Genomic DNA, 6000 nt, shown 5'->3' with positions numbered 1-6000 from the left:
CATTCCAATAAAGTGCTCCCTCTAATTAAATGTCAGCATCTATAAATATATATATTTAAAAAAAAAAGAGTGTGGGGAGGGGGAAAACGTAAACAGAGGAGTGGAGATGTGTCCTGTAATGCAATAAAGCGCCAATGGAGTTTTAATTTGCTGTGCGGCGAAGCCCCGACGTCTAACAGACCCGAAGAGCAGCTATGAGATCCTTAAAGGTCCCGACGCAGAACCTCCTCCTCCTGAATACACTGACAAAACAAACGGTTAGAGTTTTATCAATAAATTTGGCCATGCAATTTGTAAAAAGATTTTTGGGATCTACTTTACTCAGTATTTCTGATGAGAAATTAAAACAGTATTAGAATAATTTAACTGGTTAAGAAAAAATATGTAGCTAAGTAATTCAATTATGTAACTTGTAACTAATCACTCAAAAAATGATTTTGCTAATCTTGTTTGTTCTAACTGGCATTAAAATAGTGAAACAGAATCAAACCATTTAAATTTGTTCTCTGCCAACCAGTGCTTAAAAAGCTAACTGGCTAGCAAGTTTGACATTAACATTAGTGCTACTGCTAATCTATTGCTAAGCTAATGCTGGATTCTGGTCTTAGATTCTTGTTCCAACAGTGACATTTTCTAAGTCACAAGTGTTGATGTTATGATTTTATTAGTTAATATTCACTCAGATTCAGCATAAACGTGTCATCTGAGTGAGAGTCTTCAGTCAGAGGCTTTTCACGGTACCACTGTAACACAGACTGATACAGGAGATCCTCAACAAATCAATCGAGGAACTTGGATCATGTGAGCTACACTATTTAATTTTCCCTCTTGGATTAAAAAATATATATTTTAAGAATTGGATAAAATGATCGAGATTGACTCCGATACCTCGTTTATCATGGACTCCTGGGACTTTTTCACATAAACTTGAAATAGTCACATTTCAGTTTATATCAACATATCGCCATTACTATATTCTGTTGGACAGCACATGACAAACCAGTAAAGTCTTCAGTACGATGCCGATTAAAAATATTTAAACATGAAACAATTCAGTTTTAGAACTCAGATATTAATAATTAATGTGCCTGAATACGATTTAAAGTTGTGACGACTAAACCTCACCAACCTCCAAAGTGTCTTTTTTTTTTTTTTTTTTTTTTTTTTACAGTGCAGGAAAGCAGAGCGCAACTCCTCCTATATGCGGCCCGAATCCAAGGCAAACAGCGGTTCGATGCGACTCCGGAGCCGCTCCGAGGAAGCAATCAAAAGTGACTTTAATTTACAGCATGTTTAGACAGCCGAAATGAGGCAATCATTTATCCGACGCTGCAGGTTGAGGCTAGAAAACGAGGCTCGGTCGGGACCCCGATGATCGCTGCGGTTAATCGGTTTCACGTCGGAGGAGGAGGATTGAAACCCAAACCAAATGAAGCCGACAGGAAAATGTTCTGATTAATATGAAGACGTATGGGACACGAGCGCTGCTTTATCCTCGTCAGAGAGATTTAACTCATCCAGCCTTGCAGTTCATTATCGAAATAGGTCTAAATATTGAGGGGGGCCGGAGGGGGGGTTACATTAGAAAATGGAATAAATCGAAAGTTTACAGTTAAAAGATAAAGCGCGTGGCTGAGTGCGTTTCGTAATGTTGACGATTAAAGTCAATTATTTGTAACTTGAGGTCTTTAATATTTTGGGGTTTTTTTTTCTTTCTAGCTGCTCCTGCCCTGAACTTTTTTTTTCTTTTTTTTTTTAGGGTCGGGTCACAGTATTATTCAATCTTTTAAAATGCAACGGGTGTTAATGTAAATTGATCTGTCTTCTGTTTTATTTTTACTGAAGCAAAGGTCGCAGTTTTTGCAGTGAATTCCGCCTGAGACACATTCGGTCTCTGATGCTGTCGTGTTTCCTTCCTTCCGCTTTTTAAAGTAAGTTTTGACAGTTTTATCCTTTCAAAGCTTATATTTCTTTTTTTTTCTTTTTTTAAAAACGACGTTTATTTTCTCTCTGGTTTTTTTTTTATGATCATTTTGTCAATTATTCTAGCCAACTTCGTTCTTACTGAACAAAGTTCATTTGCTCTTGATTTCTCGTGACGCAATATCACCCAGCAGAAATCAATTAGTGCATTAATGTATTTGTTGAAAAACATGTTTTTAAGCATTTTGTGCTCAGTGAAAAGGAAAAAGCTGAACCATTTTTAAAAAAATCTTATAAAAATAATATTGGTGACAATGATTAATAACATTTTATTCAGAGGAATGCCTTATAATTGATAATTGCGACTTTTAATTCAAACTTCGTGATTTGGAAACTTATATATATATATAATTATTATTATTATTATTATTAACTTAAATGACTGCAATAATCATCGCTGACTTGTTGAATTATGAAAAAAACACCAATTCTAATCTGTGGGAATCCCTTTTCCCTTTTGGAGCAAATTACCGAACACGGCGTCAAATTCAGGTTCTGCCTGAAATTCGACGGTTCCATAAACTGATTGAGTTAAAGATCAAACTTCCTCCTCCTTCATGCGGGAAAGTCAGATTCCGCCGAATCCCCTGACAGGAGCAGCGCACGCGCTCCGGGCTCTGCGGGGAGTTTGTCCGAAGCGGCAGGAAGAGTCCGTCTAAAATTCTCTCCTTATTGGAGGAATTATGTTACCGCCGGCACCAGCGCCGCAGTGCATCTCCCGGCTCCACGTCTCCGCCCCGCGAAGCCCAGCGGGCGCCGCTTCGGTTCGCTGTGGGGTCAGTGGCGGTTACCTGGGGCCGCTCGGTGCCACAGCAGAAGATTTCACAACAAATACGAGGCGCTCTTAAGTAGCGGGAGGGCATCTGTCACAACGGCCTTCTACGGTGACCCCGCGCACTCGCCCATGCTGAGGAGAAGATGTGAAAAGTTCACTGTGGTTAGCTATGGGCCCTGTGTCTGGAGAGGCCAGCCATAACAGAGAACAAGTCTGTGGTTGACTTTGGTCCAGCAGGTTTATCAGTTGGACTAATTCTCTAAGTGCTGCAGGCGGTAAGTAAGTCACGCCAGCCACCGGAAAGGCTAAACTTGGTGGAAAAAAATTTAATAAAAATAAAAACAGTAACGTTTCCACTAACCATAAAATTGCGTAAAGTGAAATTACGAAAAATAAATTTGCTTAATGGAAACACGGCAACTTAAAACACACACACACACACCCACACACACACACACACATTTTTCGAGGAAAAGTTTTCCCGTTAGGTTTTTCGTCAGTTTCAAAGTAGATGTATAGTTCGGAAAAAAAAAACTGCGACAGAAACACTATTTCCTCATACCGTTCACGTGACCAACAACCAGACTTTACTGCTGGTATAAACGACGAAGAAGACGACAGGAAGTAGTTGAAGCATAATGGATTGTTGTTTTTTTGTTTTTTTCGAAGCAGCTGGTTCCACCAGAGCTCTCGCAGCATCACACACTTTATAAAAAAAAGTTGTGTCATTCAAACGAGTTGAATTCACAGCTTTAATGTAAAATCTTCCACTACAAATTCCCCAAAAGGCTCCATAAGCTGCTCTCATGTAGAGACTTGAGCTCCCGAATGACACAAATCTCTCTCTTTATATCTGTAATTGTTTACATCCCATTGCTGCCATGGTTTTTAATGACTTAGCCAGTGAACAAGCTGATTCAGTAATATTAATTTATTAATTTTTTAATAGAAATACCTCAATTGCGATTTTTTTTCGACGTTAGCAGAATGTAGACAAAGATCTGCGGACATTTGTAGTGGAAACGCAGCAACTTATCGAGTCCTACTGCGCTCAACATCAAACTCCAGATAATGAATGACCAGTGCTGTCGGTTCTACTGTGACCCAACACAGTTCAGCCTGACCGAACCCCGCGTGCGGACAGAGAGAGGGAGAGCGCGCGAGCATGACATCACTGCGCCCCAAACCGCTTTTAAGCTCTAATTGAATCTTCTGAAATGCCTTCAAACGTTGGCTCGCCACAAAAACACAAAAATCAAACCAGAGTTTGTTTTGCCCCTACAGCCCAAACTGTGCAGAGTTTACAAATGCTGCTTGAGAGACGGCGGGAACATTTGACTCCGGGAGAAGGAGTTTCAAAAAAAAAAAAAAAAAAGTGAAAGCAGCACTTTGGCGCTTTGAACGCTCTTTTCGTTTTGTTTGTCTGCCGCTCTTCCAGGAATCGAGCGATGCTCGTTGCCAACTATCATCATCTCTCGTCCCCGTCGCCATCTGGGTTGGTGTTAATACACAGCACGGGCCACAGAAAACCGACTCAACCCCGGGCGAAGGAGGACAACGTTGATGTAATGTTGACATATTTTGGAATGTTCAGTTTAAAAAATAATCTAATTCAAAAAGACTTTATTGATCCCAAAGGGAAATAAAATGTTGCTGTATCTCATGTTAATTCAAGACTCTTCAAAGACTTACAGTAGATGCTGATGGCGGTGGGCAGGAACGTTCTCCTGCAGCAGTCTGTACTGCAGCGAGTCCAGAAAGGCCTCTGACTGTTTTTCTGACCCCTTAAGAAAATCATTTGTGCCACACTGGTTGGCATCACAATATTTCAATCAAATACTGAAGCTTTAAAAATTAAAAAAAAAAAAAAATAGAGATCCTAAACTCTAACATTTTATTAGTAAACCGTGGGTGTGTCCATAAATTGACTCAGAAACCAAATTTTCTTACCCAGTGTTCAAAACAGAAAAGACAAGGAAACAACATTCAGATATGTGCCGAGCCTCAGAAGAAGAAAAAGCTAAAAGAAAATGCTAATTGTCTCATCTTGCTCATATCAACAGTCATGATTCAAAAGCCTAAAACAAATCCAGTATTTAGCTTTTACAAAAATATGTTGGTTTTATCCCCATATTAGTTAAAACTCTCATGAGTGAAAAGATCAAACTCCTCCAACTCCTCCCTGAGCTGCTACTGCCTGAAGAAAGGCATCGCTCGGACCAAAAAACAACCAATCAGAGCCAGGAGGAGGGACTTAGCGCTGTCAATCAGTGCTGCTCAATGTGCGAGTGTGCATGCCACCATGAGTTTTAGAAGTGAACATTTAAATTAAAAGAGAACCACCAGAACTAAACTCTGAGGAAATCCTGTAGAGTGAGCGAGAGAGGAGAGGGAAGATGCTCCAAACTTGGGAAATGTTATCAGAGCTCTCTGTTGGGCTGTTATATAAACATACTTCATGTTTATATTTAAACATTAGTTTAAATATAAAATTAAACTAATGAAATTCAAAGTAGGATTTTTGTTTTCGTGTGAGATGATGAGCAAAATATAATTGGAAAATGTATTTATTGTTCATTCATCCTGACCCTGAGGAGCCAATAAACGTGCAGTGATATAAATCTCTTCACTTTAAAACATTGTACACTGTTGCATTTGTTTTCATTTCATGGGCAGGTGGACATTTCTGGCAGTAAAAAGCTTATATGCTAAAAAAAAAAAATTAAATAATAAAAAAACTTAATATTTTCTTCTGAGACTGTTATTGTAAGACAGGTTCATATTTAGTTGTTTTTTTAAAATATTTTTTGTATTAATTTGAAAAACTTCTGATGTCATGAGCCTGAAAGGACCAAGGCCACCTCCAACTGAGTTAGTTTCAGAATCAATGAGTTTTCCCGTTTCAATGATTTCACTGGTACCGTTAAGCAAAATAAAACCACAAGAGTAAAATTTGAAAACTATGGTGCATGAAAAGGCTTTATATCTAGAACATCCCGACTATTTAGATGACAGAACATCTGTATGTCATACATAATCCTGTATGCATATATCAGAGTTGCCCACTTATCCTCAACACGATACACTAGAGTGTGTTGTCATTCGATAAAAGTGTGATAACTTAAAATTTCAGCATTAATTCAGCAGCTGTAAGTACACAAATAAGAAGATAGTGTCAAAAGTCATTAGATTTATTTCAGGGTTATATCCAAGAATCCAAGGACAGAACACAAGTTTTGTTA

This window comes from Xiphophorus maculatus, chromosome 2, assembly GCF_002775205.1.
Source record: "Xiphophorus maculatus strain JP 163 A chromosome 2, X_maculatus-5.0-male, whole genome shotgun sequence".
NCBI lineage: Eukaryota > Metazoa > Chordata > Actinopteri > Cyprinodontiformes > Poeciliidae > Xiphophorus > Xiphophorus maculatus.
Note: the sequence above shows the minus strand (reverse complement) of the source record.